This window comes from Notamacropus eugenii, chromosome 5 (assembly GCF_028372415.1).
Source record: "Notamacropus eugenii isolate mMacEug1 chromosome 5, mMacEug1.pri_v2, whole genome shotgun sequence".
NCBI classification, from domain to species: domain Eukaryota; kingdom Metazoa; phylum Chordata; class Mammalia; order Diprotodontia; family Macropodidae; genus Notamacropus; species Notamacropus eugenii.
Window position 1 is genome coordinate 127,931,894 of NC_092876.1, and position 15,095 is coordinate 127,946,988.

Here is a 15,095-nt window from a genome sequence, read left to right on the forward strand (position 1 = left end):
TGGGAGACAGAGGAAGATGTTTTCCCAGCACATCATCAGATGTAAGCCCTTACAACTCTCTTCTCCACACCTCTAAATATCCTTCTTCATCTTTTAATTATTCACTCTAGTCCCAGAGAATGAAATAAACCTTCTAATGGCCAAGGTCAATCCCTTTACAGGTGTCCTTGATCTCCTTTTTCTCTTGGATCTTGCTCAACTTTTCCACCTCCCCTCTATCTCCACCTCCATCTTCTCATTCCTCTTTAGGACATTTCCCCTCTAAATATGTCCAGTTCTCTACAAGCACTCCTTTCCCCATCAAAATCTTGCCTTGATCTTGCTACCCCTTTGAGCTATCTTTTCTCTTCCTTCCCCTTCATGGACAGACCTCTTCAAAGTATTCAAACTTTTAGAATTTTTCCATTTAGAATTGTAGAATCATAGGATTTAGAGTTGGGAGGGAACATTAGAGATGATCTAGTCTAACCCTCTCTTTTTATTGAGGCCCAGAGGGCTTGTGACTGCCCAGTGTCACCCAAGGAGCCTCATCACCTACCTCCCCCAAAACCCTTGCAATCCTGCTTATCTCCACCAAATCCCAAACAACTTGCCATTGAAATTATTTTCTCCAAAGGCACTACTGACCCCTGCATGGACTCATTCAATCGACTCTTCTCAATCTTCATCCTCCTTGACCTCTCTGTAACATTTGACAGTTTTGGCCACCCCCAGACTCCCTATCAGACCCCATTAATTTCTGTGACACAGCTTTACTGGTTCTACTCTGACCTCTCCAATCACTCTTTCTCTATCACTCTATCATCTTCTACCTCCCATGTCCTAACATTCTACATGTGATCATCTTCCAAGGCATTGACTGTCCTTAGCCCTCTTCTTATCTCCAGATTCTCAAGAAAGATAAGGACTGATATATTAATTTGGGAGTCATCTGCATAGGGAAGGGGAGGAAAGGGAACAAGCATTTATTAAGCACCTACTTTGTGCCAGATATTGTACAAAGCACTTTATAAATATTATCTCATTTGGTCCTCACAATGATCCTGAGAGATGTATACTATTATTATTATTCCCATTTTACAGTTGAGGAAACTGAGACAGACAGCACTTAAGTGACCTATCCAGGGAAACACAGCTGGTAAGTGTCTGAAGTCAGTTTGAACTTAAGTCTTCCTGACTCTAAACCCAGTACTAATTGTTCAAACATAATAGGATTTAGAGTGAAAAAGACCTAAGAGGGTACCTAGTCCAGCCTTCCCATTTTACTACTAATAATAGCATTTATGTAGCACCTACTATGTGCCAGGCACTGTGAAAGCTCTTTACAAATATTATCTCACAGCAACCCTGGGAGATAGGTGCTATTATTTTCCCCATTTTACACATGAGGAAATGGAGGCAAGCAGAGGTTAAGTGACTTGTCTAAGGTCACAAAAGCTAGCATGATTCTGATGTCAAATTTGAACTCAGGTCTTCCTGATTCAAGACCTAGTGCTCTAACCACTACACCATTTCGTCAGGATCACAAAGGTCATGGATAGCTAGGACACAAACCCAGAACACAAACCGAAGATTCAGCGCATCTCCCACTATAGCACACTGCCTCCCTAGTCCACCTTCCTCATTTAAAGAGGAAAAAATTAAGATTCAGAGAGACCTGCTCAAGATGGCACAATTAACTGACTGATCACTGATGAAATCCATCATCTCACAGGACTCTTCCAATAATCCTGAGAGGTCACTGGGTGGCGCTTGTTATTCCCATTTTATAGAAGATTAAATGGAGACCCAGGAAAAGGAAAAGAGTTATACAAGGTTGGTCCAGTGAATTCATAGAGAATGGTATAGGTCAGTGTAAGATCAAGAAAGAAAACCAGTATGGTACACTGGACTTGAGTCAGAAGACCTGGGTTTGAGTCCCAACCTTCCTCCACCAATTACAAAGTTTGTGATCCTGAGCAAAAGATATAACCTCTCTGAGGTTGAGTTTCCTTATCACCATTGGAAATAATAATACTAACTACTTGCTCCACAAGGACATTGTGAGTAAAGCCTTTTATAAACCTGAACCCCCTAGACCAATGGGAGTTCTTATTAGTATCAGATGATGGAGCTAGGTCACATGGTAGATAGAGAGATGGGCCTGGTAGTCAGGAAGACTCATCTTTCTGAGTTCAAATCTGGCCACAGACACTAGCTGTATGACCCTTAGCAAGTCACTTCACCCTGTTTGCCTCAGTTTCCTCATCTGTAAAATGAGCAGGAGAAGGAAATGGCCCACCACTCCAGTATCTTTGTCAAGAAAACCCTAAATGGGGTCAGAAAGAGTCAGATACGACCAAAAACAACAATCATCTTTATAATGAGGCAGTTGAACTAGATGATTTCTCTAGGGTCATGCCCAGCTCTGACCATCATGAGACAAAAAACAAAGGGCTCAGAGTCAGGAAAGACCAGTGCGGGTTATAATCAGGGATGTACTGATGAATGTTTAACAACTGGCTGGCTGGGAAAAAAATACACCTGCCACACTTCTAATTATGAACATTTTTTCCATCACTTCCTTAAGTCTAGACGATCCACAGAACAATAACTCAAGCCCTGCTTTGTAGCAGTTGCTGATTTCTGAGGTGTAAACGCTCCCCTGAATATTTAGCACTTGGCTCTCACTAGCCAGTGTGAACCAGCACTAATATACGCTGGCTGCAGTAATCAGTGAAGGCTTCCTGGAGATGAAGAAGCTAGAGCAGGGTCTTTAAAATCAGGGAGGATTTAGAAATGGACAGTGGAGTGGAGGAAGGGTGTTCCAGGCAAGGGGAACAGCCTGGGCAAAGATCCAGTGGGGAAAATTTGTACAAGGAACTGGCTTCATTAGAAGATTAGGATCAGACTGGAAAGTAGTAGGAGATAAGGCTGGAGGTAGAGAGATATAGTGCATAGAGTACCGGAGCAGACTGGAGGCCTGGGTTCTAGTTCTAGTATCAGCCCTAATTTGTTGTGTGACTTAGGCTCTTTCAGAGAGTCTAATTTTACCCACCTTACAGTTGGGGACAATAATTGATGTATGGATCTGGTGAGATAATGGATGTAAAAGCACTTTGTGCCGCAGAAAAAACTTTATATCTATAAAGGAACTTATAAATGGCAAAGTGCTTTATAAACGGAAAAGGACTTTTTGTAAGCTATAGACCATTTATAAACTATAAAGTGCAGCTCTTTGTTCATGGCTCTGCTGAAGAATGTTGAATTGTAAACTATGAAGGACTTTGTAAACAACAGGCTCCCTTATAAACTATAAAGAGCTTTGTAAATCAGCAAGTGTGATGCACAAGTAAGAGGAGTATTTTCTTTTGGTTTGGTTTGTTTTCTTGGAATTTTGGGATCTCTTTTTTAAAAAAGCAGGGCCCACCCGTAGTTATAGAAAGCTCTGGCTCAGCTGGAGGGTTTCCAGAGAACTGCTAAAACTGGGCTGGAAGATCGATTTACGAGGGAAGATGGAAAGAACTCAGCATTGTCCAATTTCCTCTATCTCCCCCAGTACACATATACACATGCACAGCACATGCCTCTGGAGCCCCTGACCCTGGAACTGCTCACACATCCTCCCTTTTTCCATGGGAGACAGACCCTGGCCCAGGCCTGGGCCCCTATGATAGGCATATTACTGGTTGGGCTGAGTCGAGATTTGAGGCAGGGGTCCTGTGGGTAGACAAGCTTCCCTCCTGAGGGGGCTCTGAGCCAAGCATTGAATCATCTTCTCCTTTCCGGGGAATTCCAACAGTGGATTGCTTCAATGAGAATTCCCCATTGTCTTATCCCTAGAATTTGTCAGGTAAGGATTTAGTTAAAGAAACCAGGAAATGTGATAATAACATCTCCTCTTCTATAGCTCTCTCAGGTTTACGGAACACTTTTCTCAGTCTCTCAGCAAGGTAGGAAATATAAGGTTTAGTCTCACCACTTTAGAGATGAGGAAACAGAAATCAAGAAGGTCACATGGCTCATAAGTAAAAGTCTCCTCCTCCAAACCCAAGGCCACTTCCATGCCACCATGTTGCCTCTCAGTGAGCTATCTAGGTGTTCACGTAGAAGCTGGATGATTCTCCTGGCAGAAAGGCCGTAGAAGGAAATCTTTAATGAGGGGAGAGAGGAGAGAGATGGTAGACTACATGTTTTCTATGTCATTTCTAGCTCTGAGATGCTGTGCACGCATTAATCAATTCAACTCTTACACCTTGGCCAAATCATTTAACCTCTGTGAACCTGAGTTTCCTCCAAGATCCTGCTCAGGTACCTCCTCTCCTCCAGGAAGCCTTCCCTGACCCCCTTTCTTCCCTCCCTCCTCCAAGTGATTCCTAAGGTCCACTGTAGATTTCAGTCGGTTGGGACTAGTCTGAGAAGGACTTCAAATGACAGACTGAGATATTTGGACTTTTTGGCCCTGGATCTTCACTGAAAGTTTCTGAAAAGAGGGAAGGAATCAGAGCTGGGCATTAGGAAGAGGCTTCTGGCAGTATGTGGTATGTGAGTGGGATGGGAGCGGGGAAGTCCTAACAGGCAGGCTGTCCCCTGAAGTATGGATCTGGCAGATGGATAGACAAAAGAACCATATTGCTAGGCTACCAGCAGTGATGCACCTATGGTCATGGGTGTAAAACACTGAACATGATCGTAGGGTTTGCTGGATATGAAGGTTAGTTTTGCCAAATTTATATATATATATATGTATATATATATATATGGTATATATGACATATGTATTTATAAGTGTATAATGCTCTGGGACAGAGAGGAGAGAAATATAATTTGGGGAAATGTGATGGAAAAGCAAAAGATAAAAATTTTAAAATTTAAGTTAAAAATGCATGGAGCAATAAAAAATTTGCTGCTGAATAGAGAAAAATAAATCCAACAATTCACACTCAGGCTGATAGACTCAGAACTTTAGAGCTGGATGGGATCCTAGAGGTAGAATAGGTCATATAGTACTGGAGCCCTTTACAACCAGTCCCCAACCTACCTTTCTAATCTTAGTGTACATTATTCTTGTTACCACACTCTGTGGTCTAGCCAGTGGCCCTCTTCCTCATACTTGCTGTTCAGTCATTTCAGTCATATCCCCATTGTGGGGTTTTCTTGGCAAAGATACTGGAGTGGTTTGCCATTTCCTTCTCCCTTACATTTTACAGATAAGGAAACTGAGGCAAACAGGGTTAAGTGACTTGTCCAGGGTCACAGAGCTAGTAAGTGTCTGATGCCAGATTTGAACTCAGGAAGATAAGCATTCCTGACACTAGGACCAGCACTCTATCTACTGCACCACATACTCCATCTTTGTACCTTCTGCTCCCAGTTTTGGTGAAGAAGCAGACAGCTCCTTGGGTGAGTGCGCTCTCTCTCTCTGTCTCTCACACACATATACACACACACACACACACACACACACACACACAGCTATCCACAGGCTAGCCAGTTGTTTCAGTTTTATTGCCAACTATGAACAGACCCAGAGTTTCCCTGCGTGAGGACATTAAATGGACACCTGCCAGGGTGGTGCAGTAGTGAGGTGGAAAGATAGGGAAAGTGTGAGACAAGCCAGCTCTGTATGACTGAACTTAATCCACCTGAAACTAACCTCTTAAGGTCCCTGACCTGGATCCTAGCCTGTCCAAGCATGGTCATGTGACCAGGAGAAATTCAGATGCCTTGGGAACTTTTAAAGTGCATCCTGCTCCCAAACTCAATAGACTATGAAGCCTTCAGACCATGACCTCTTTTCCATCAGAACCAGAAAGCCCTATTTAATTAAGTAGTCCTACCCAGGGATAGAAAGGAAAGGAAAATAAATACAAACAACATTTTTTATGCCTAGTATATTCCAGGCACAGCACTAAGTGCCAGGGGCTTTACAAACATTATCTTGTTTGATCCACACAACAGCCCTGGGAGGGAGGTGGTGCTATTATCACCCCCATCTTACCGTTGAGGAGATAGAAGCAACTAGAGGTTAAGCGACTTGCCCAAGGTCACACAACTAGTGTTTGAGGCTGGATTTGTCATCCTACCTCCAGGCTCAGTGTTTTATTCATTGTGCCTCCTAACTGAGACCTTGGGCCTCAATTTGTTATTGTGTAGGAATGTATCTGTGCTTGTAAAGAATCATGGAATTGCAAATCTTGGAATTTAAGGCACAGAAGGGACCCTTCCCTTAGGCCAACTCATGACTGAACTAGAATCCTCACAACCGCATCTGTGGCATGCGGTCATCTAATCTTTACTGGACGATTGCCATTCCACTTGTGCACAGCTCGAATCGCTTTTTAAAGTTTTATGGTTGTGTTTTATTTTTACATTACATTTACAGCTTATGTCTACTCTGTGGGAGGTCTCTTGTAACAAAGTAAAATAATTAAGCAAAATTAACAAGAAAGCGACTTAAGATCACTTAGGTGACTTGTCACACCCATCATATTGGCAAAGATGAACAAAAAACTCTAATTTTTAAAAAGTTTTTCTTTTATATCAAGTCAATCAATCAGTAAATTTGCCTCTTCAGAACTTCTGCCTCATTCCTCGTCCTGCCTCCAGGGACCAAACAGAAATCTAATCCTTCCATAAGAGAGAGCCACACATCCCCAACTGATAAATGATCAAGGGACAGGCATATAGCAGAGAGAGAAATCAAAACTATCAATAGTCATATGAAAAAATGCTCTAAATCACAATTGATTAGAGAAAGGCAAATTAAATCAATTGAGTTATTATCTCACACCTATAAGACTAACTAAAATGGTAGAAGAAAATGACAAATGATGGAAGGGATATGGAAAATTGGGACACTAATACACTGTTAGTGGAACTGTCAACTGATCCAAACATTTTGGAGAACAATCTGGAATTATACCCAAAGGGTTATTAACTATGTATACCTCTGATGCAGCAATACAACTATTAGGTCTGTTTCCCAAGATGATCAGGGTAAAAAGGAAACGAATTTGTATGTTCCAAAATATTTGTAGCACTTTGTAGTGACAAAGAACTGGAAACTGAGGGGATGCCCATCAATTGGGGAATGGCTAAACAAGTTGTGGTGTATGATTGTGATGAAATACTACTGTGCTGTAAGAAATAATGAGCAGGTTGGTTTTAGAAAAACATAGAAAGACTTTCATGAAATATTGAAGAGTGAAATGAGCAAAACCAAGAGAACATTGTATGTGGTAGCAGCAATATTTTTCAAAGGACAACTGCGAATATCTAAGTTATTCTGAATATTACAAATACTCAAATAGACTACAAAGAACCAAAGGAAGGAAGATGTTATCCATCTCCAGAGAAAGACCTGAGAAATAGAAGTGAGCAGAGTATGGTTTTACATATATTTACAGATTTGTGTCAAATGGTAGCTTTCTCTAATTTGAGGTGAGGAGAGAAAGAGGGAGTCAGTTTGGAACTTAAAATGTAACAAAAATTTAATTTAATTTTTAAAATTCTCTAAACCACTAATGATTAGAGAAATGCAAATTAAAATAATTCTAAGGGACCACTTTGCATCTGTCAGATTGGCTAACATGACAGAAAAGGAAAATGACAAATTGGAGGGGATGTGGAAAAACTGGGATACTAAAGTGAAGTAATTCAGCCATTCTGAAGATTAAATTGAAACCATACCTAAAGGGCTATGAAAATGTGCATATCCTTGAACACAGCAATTCCACTACTAGGTCTATATCCCAAAGAAACAAAAGAAAAACAGAAAGGACTTACATGTACATATATATATATATATATATAAAAATTCTTTTTATGGTGGTAAAGAATTGAAAACTGAAAAGACAAATTATGGCATATGAATATGATAAAATACTAAAGAGCTATAAGAAATGATGAAGGACATGGTTTCAGAAAACCCTGGGAAACCTTATATGAACTGATGCAAAGTGAAATGACAATCTACATAATAACAGGAATATTTTAAAGATTATTGCCTGTGAAACACGTAGGAACTCTGACCGACACAACCACCCCCTGCAATTCAAAAGACTCATGATGAAAAATACTATCCACCTGCAGAGAGAGAACTAATGGACCCAGTGCAGACTCAGGCATGTTTTTTCTCCTCCACCCCAAACATGGTTAATGCAGAAGTTTATTTTGCATGACTTTGAATTTTTAATGGTTTTGCATTTCTTTCCTTCTCAGTGAGTGGGTAAGTGAGAGAATTTGGACCTGAAAATAAAGTGAAATTAAGGGACAAATAACAAAAAAAAAAAATAGAGTACACATAATTGAATAGTTATCAGATCCTGCTCTCCTTTTTCCTTGTCTCTACCCCTCAGTTTTCTCTTCTCCAGGCTAAACATCTCTAGCTCCTTCAACCAATTCCCTTAGGTTATGATCTAATGAGCCTTAATCATTCTAGTTTCTCCCTGGATTCTCTCCAACTTACTAACATTCTCCTGGCTTCCAGAATTGGCCATAGTCCTCCAGATGGGATCAGACCAGGTCACCGGACAGAGAGCCTGTCACCTCCTCATTCCTAGACACCATACCTCTCTTAATGAAGCCTAAGATCGCATGGACTTTTTAAACAATCACATTTGAATATTCATTTAAATCATATTTTAAAAATCATACTACACTATTTACTCATAATGAGCTTGAAATTCACCAAATGCCCAAATATAAACTTTGTTTTAGCCATGCCTTCTCTATCATGCACTTGTAAGGTTGTTTTTTGAACCCATGATAGAACTTTAGACATATCTATTCAATGTCATTTCCTTACATATGGTCTAATGTTCTAGTTGGAGATCTTTTTGAGTACCAACTTTATCATTCAGTGCATTAACTACCTCTCCTATCTTCACATCATCTGAAAATTTAACAACCATGACAATTATGTCTTAACCCCTCTCTTGGATAAAACCATGGAACAGCATAGAACTAAACTATATGTGTGTGTGCATTTCCATGTGGGTGTACATGCATGTGTGCTTCTGGGTATCTATATGTGTGTGTGTACGTATATATACATATACATGTATGTGCATGTATTTGAGTGTGTGCCTCTGTTTATATACATGATTATGTGCATGCTTCAGACTGTGGCCCTAAGATGGAAGTTCTTAACCTTTTTTGTGTTAGGGACCCTTGTGGTAATCTAATAAAATCTTAAAATCCTTTCTCAGAATGATTTTTAAATGAGTAAAATAAACCACATAGGAATACAAAGGAAAGCAATTGCACTGAAATGTTACCAAACTATATTTTTTAAGCAAGTTCATAGACCCTCTGCCCAAGAGGGCACATATTCATATAAATATGCTCAATACCATGTTAATAAGTAAGCTATGCAGAGAAAATGGGAGATCAGTAGCATGTAAGCAGCAATGAGTATCATCCTTGAGGGCAAGGGCTGTTGCATCTTGGCTTTGTAAGTTCAGTGTCTAGCACAGTGCTTGGCACATGGTAGGTGCTTGGCTGAATTTGCTGAAATGAATCTACTGCTACTTGGAAGCACAAAAAACAATGGGACTACTTTGAGGACTATGACTGGTGAGGATTCACTAAAAGTCTTGGAAAAAACCCCAGGAATTTCTGGTATCCTGAGCCAGGTTGGATACTGCCTTCCATCAAGGGATGGGAAAATTCCTGTTTTCTTAAAGGCTATGCCAGCTCTGGCAAATCCTACCAATGTGGGAAGGCTTTGAATATAGACTCAGGGAAGGACTGTGTGTCTGTGGCCCAAGGATTAGCCTGAAGGTGCAGCAACGTCCAGGGTGATGCCATAGTACTCATACCAGGACATCCCAGTTGCCCAGTGGTTCCAAGGTCCTCAGTACTGTGTCCTGAGACTCCATAAGGAGTCATGAAAATCCATCATTTTGAACCTTAAAGATGTCTTAAAGTAGGTATAACTCTAGGAGGAGAAAGTCAGTATAAAAATTCAGGGTAAGATCAGACAGGACCAACCACCCCTCCCACACATGAAGTGGGGCAGGGCCTCAGCTTTGCACAAAGCTCCAATTCAGGAACTAAAGCTGGAGAGATGAGCAATCAATGAAGACGTTGACCAGTATTTTTAAAAAATCATTATTATTTTAGAGCAGGGCAAAACAAGCCTAGAAAAGGAGAAACTTTGTAACAATTTCAGCCCTGGCTACAATGAAAAAAAAGTATTTTCTACAAGGACCATAAGAATACCTCAAAAAAAAAAAAAAGAAGCGTCTGCATTTGAAATGAAATAAAAGATTTAGAGGAAAGAATTGAAAGGGAAATAGTTCAAAAGTGAAAGTGGTAAACCTTACCCAAGTAAACAGACTTCTTGAAAACCAGAATCAAGTAAACAGAAATCAATGACTCCATGAGAAATCAAGAAATATTAGAATAAATTTTTTAAAAAAATTTAAATAGAAGAAAATATAATATATCTGATGTTAAGAACAACTGACCTGGAAAACAGATCAAGGAGAAATGATTCAAGAATCATTAGACTTCCTAAAAAACTTGAGAGTCAAACCAAAAGCCTGGATACTCTACTTCAAAAAATCATAAATTAAAACTGCCCACATTAATTAGAATCAAAAGGCAAAGAGAAGCTAGGAAAAATCCACTGATCATCTCCTGAAAGGGATCCCAAAAAGAAGGTATCAGGAATGCCATAAGCAAAATCCAGAGCTTCCACATCAAAGAAAAATTCCTGTAAGCATCCAGAAAGAATCAGCTAAGTGCCAAGGTGCCAAAGGCAGGATCATACAAGACTTCTGCCATAAACAAGAGAATATGGCTTTATGGTGAAGAATAATTTACCATGCTGTAGGCAGCTGTGGGTGTTGTAGTACACAAAATTCTGGATCTGGAGTCAGGAAGAGATGAGTTCAAATTTGCCCTCACATACTTACTAGCTGTGTGACTCTGGGCAAGTCACTTAAACTCTGCCTCAGTTTTCTCATCTGAAAATAGGGATAATAGCATCTACTTCCCAGGGTTGTTGTGAAGACCAAATGAGACAATAACTGTAAAACACTTTGCATAGTGCCTGGTTACATAGTAAATGTTGTATAAATATCTGTTATAGTATTATTACCATCATGGAAATTTGAGTATAATCCTACAGGAGAAATGGATCTTTAATGGAATAGAGGACTTTTGGAAACTTCTGGTTAAAAGAACAGAATGAAGTAGAAATTTTGAAATATGGATACAAAAGTTAAGTGTTTTAAGCAACTAGAAGGGACTGTATGATGATAAAGTGATAGTATTCTAAGAATGGAAGGAAAAAGAAGTATCCCTTCAGTACCTTAATGTCTTCAAAGGGTGTTGAGGGAGTTAAATAAGAAAACCAGCTGGGTATGGTGGGGCATCCTGGTAATCTCAGCTACTAGGGAGGCTGAGGCTGCTGGATCACTTCAACTTAAGAGTTCCGAGTTGAAATAAGGCTAAAAATGACCAGATAGTCATACTAAGTCTGTCACTACAAAGTACTGAGTTCTTTTTTTTTTCATCTCCCTCTCTGTTTTTCATTTGGTGGGGAAGGATGGGTGGGTACAGTAGCAATAGTGATGCAAAAAAGTGGCTATTGAAACATTTTTTTAAATGTTTGGAAGAAAAACAAAGACAGCACAGAAGGAAGCACAGACATGCATGACAGTTTTAAAAGTAATGCGGAATTTATTATATTCTTTTTTTAAAAAGAGATATGTAGTATGAAATGGGGGGGAAATTAAAGCAGATACAAGACTTGGAGGGCTGCAAAACCTGATCTTTGGGGTGTCAGTACACTGATCTCTTTTCACCTAAAATAGAAAAAAAACCAAACCACCCAATCAATCGCTGAGGCAAGCAAAGAACCCAGGTCTGCAATCCCAGAGACACAGAGAAGTCTTAGTGGGGAGGGTTCAAAAATCTCTCCTCTTTATGGCATTATTTATCACCAGATGCCATCACTGAAGAGATCCAAAAGATCTATCCAGAGTACAGCTAATCAAAAAAAGGAATATGGTTAACAGACTGCAGCTAGTTACAAAATATCTACAAATCCTCAACTCTCTCTGAAGCACTTTCATGATAGTCATTTGGTCTGTACATAGTTGTTCGCATGTTGTCTCTTTCCACAAGAATCAGCTCCTGGATGACAATATAAGAAGCCTCTTGATGAGGGTGAAAGAGAAGAGAGTAAAATTGGCCTCAAGCTTAACATGAAAAAAAAATCTAAGATCTTGGCAACTGGTTCCACCATTTCCAGGCAAATGGAGGAAGAAGAAATGGAATCAGGGTCAGATTTTATATTCTAAGGCTCAAAGATCACTGTAGATGGTGACTGCAGCCCTGAAATTAAAAGATGCTTTCTCCTTGGAAGGAAAACTATGGCAAATCTGGACAGTGTACTAAAAAGCAGAGATATTATCTTGCTGACAAAGGTCTACATAGTCAAAGCTATGGCTTTTCCAGTAGCAGTGTATGGCTGTGAGAGTAGGACTATAAGGAAAGCTGACTATTGCTGAATCAATGTAATTAAACTTAGGAGTTCGGAGTTGAAATAAGACTAAAAATGATCAGGTGTTCATACTAAGTCTGGAAATGACAGAATCCATGCTTTCCAATTGTGTTGCTAGAGAAGACTTTTGAGAGTCCTTTGGACAGTAAGGAGATCAAATTAGTTAGTATTTAAGGAAATTAATTTAGGCTATTCACTGAAAGGTTAAATACTGAAGCTGGAGCTTAAATACTTTGGCCACATTATGAGAAGATAAGACTTGGAAGAGGGGAAAAGACCCTAATGCTGGGAAAATTGAAGGCAAAAGGAAAAGGAGATGGCAGGGGATGAGATGGATAGATAGTGTCCTGGAGACAACAGACATGAACCTGGACAAACTCCAAGAGATAATGGAGGATAGAAGGTCCAGATGTCCTATGGTCCATGGAATCACAAAGAAGACAAAACTGAATGACTGAACATCTTTCTTTGTCTCCCTGGTATGTAGCACAGTATCTGACAAGCACACAGTAAGTGCATATTAAATGCTGGTTGATATGATGTTCTCACAGGTCTCCAAGAAACAGGCTCCTCAGTTTCTCCCTGTGAGGATTTTGCTCCTGACAAATACTCTATTGTACTCTACATATGCCCTAGTTCCTGTTACATAAGAATGCTGGATAAGTAGCACGGAACCAGGTTGTGAATAATTTTAAATACCAAACAGAGAAGCAAAGTTGCAGTTTATTGAGTAAAGGAGTGACATGATCAGATCTAAAGTTTAGGAAAATCACTTCGGTAGCTATGTAGAAGATAAATCTAAATGCTGAAAGACTTGAGTCAGAGAGGCCAATTAGGAGGCTATTACAAGTATCCGGGCAAGATATAATGAAGGTTGATGGAGCTGTGAGCTCATCCAACCATTCTGGAGAGCAGTTTGGAACTATGCCCAAAGGGCTACAAAAATGTGCATACCCTTTGACCTGGCAATACCACTACTAGGACTGTATCCTCAAGAGATCATAAAAATGGGAAAGGGTCCCACATGTACAAAAATATTTATAGCAGCACTCTTTGTAGTTGTCAAAAACTGGAAGTCAAGAGGATGCCCATCAATTGGGGAATGGCTGAATAAATTATGGTATATGAATGTAATGGAGTACTATTGTGCCATAAAAAATGATGAACAAGAAAACCTCAGAGAGGCCTGGAAGGACTTATATGATCTGATGCTGAGTGAAAGGACCAGAACCAGGAGAACTTTGTGCACAGCAACAACCACAGTGTGCGAGAGTTTTTTCTGGTAGACTTGAAACTTTGTAATATTGCAAGAATTTTAAAAAAAAATTCCCAATGGTTTTCTAAGGCAAAATGCCCTCCACATTCAGAGAAAGAACTATGGAATTCATTAGCAGAATGTAGCAGATCATGTTTGTGTGTGTGTGTGTGTGTGTGTGTGTATGTTTGTGTATTATGTTTTGATTTGTTACATGATTTTTTCCATTTATTTTACTTCGTCTACACAGCATGACTATAGTGAAAACGTATTCAATAGGAAAGTATATGTAGATCCTATATAGAATTGTATGCTGTCTTGGGGAGGGAGAGGGTTGTGGGGGGTTAGGTGTGAGGGGGGTAAAAATCTAAGTTTTATGGTAGTGATTATAGAACATTAAAATAAAAAAAAAAGATATAGTGATGGCCTGAACTAGGGTGGTAGTTGCATGAGCAGAGAGAAGGGGGCATATGCAAGTGATATCATGGAGAGAGAGATAGTAAGATTTGGCAGCTGATTGGATAGGTGGTCTAAGTGAGACTGATGAGACTGAGGTTGAGAAGCTGTATGGCATAGAACGTGGTGGTGCCCTTGACAGTTATAACAAAGTTAAGAAGAGGGGAGGACTTGGAGGGAAAGATGATGACTCTGCTTTGGACATGGTGGGTTTAAGATGTTTATGAGACATCCAATAGGTAATTGGTGATGTAGGACTAGCTCAGAGATTAGGGCTGGAGATCTCGATAGATAGATAGATAGACAGATAGATAGATATAGAGATATTATATATACACACACATATGTATATATATATGTATATATATATATGTATGTATGTACACATCTGTATAAGAAACAGTCATGGAACCCATGGGAACCAGTGTAAGCACCAAGACAGAGACAGGAAGAAGGCACAGGACAGAGTCTTGGGGCCCACTCACAGTTACAGGGAGCATAATATGGCTCAAGCGAATAGTCATCAGTGTCAGATGCTGCCAAGAGGTCAAGAGAAAGGGGAATTGAGAAAGGGCTACAAGCTATGGCAATTAAGAGATCATTGGTAACCTTGAACAAAGTGGCTTTAGTCCAACAGTGAGATCAGAAACCAAGTATGTGCTTTTTTAACTCTTTTTAACTTTTTTAAGGAGTTTGGCTGAGAAACTTGGACTTGAAGTAAGATCTATGAAAAGGGGAATGACTTTTCCATGATGGTTGAGTTTTAGTTGCGTCTGACTCTTCACGATCCCTTTTGGGATTTTATTGGCAAAGAGACAGGAGTGATTTGCCATTTCAATACTTCTGCAGCTCATTTTACACATGAGGAAACTGAGGCAAACAGGG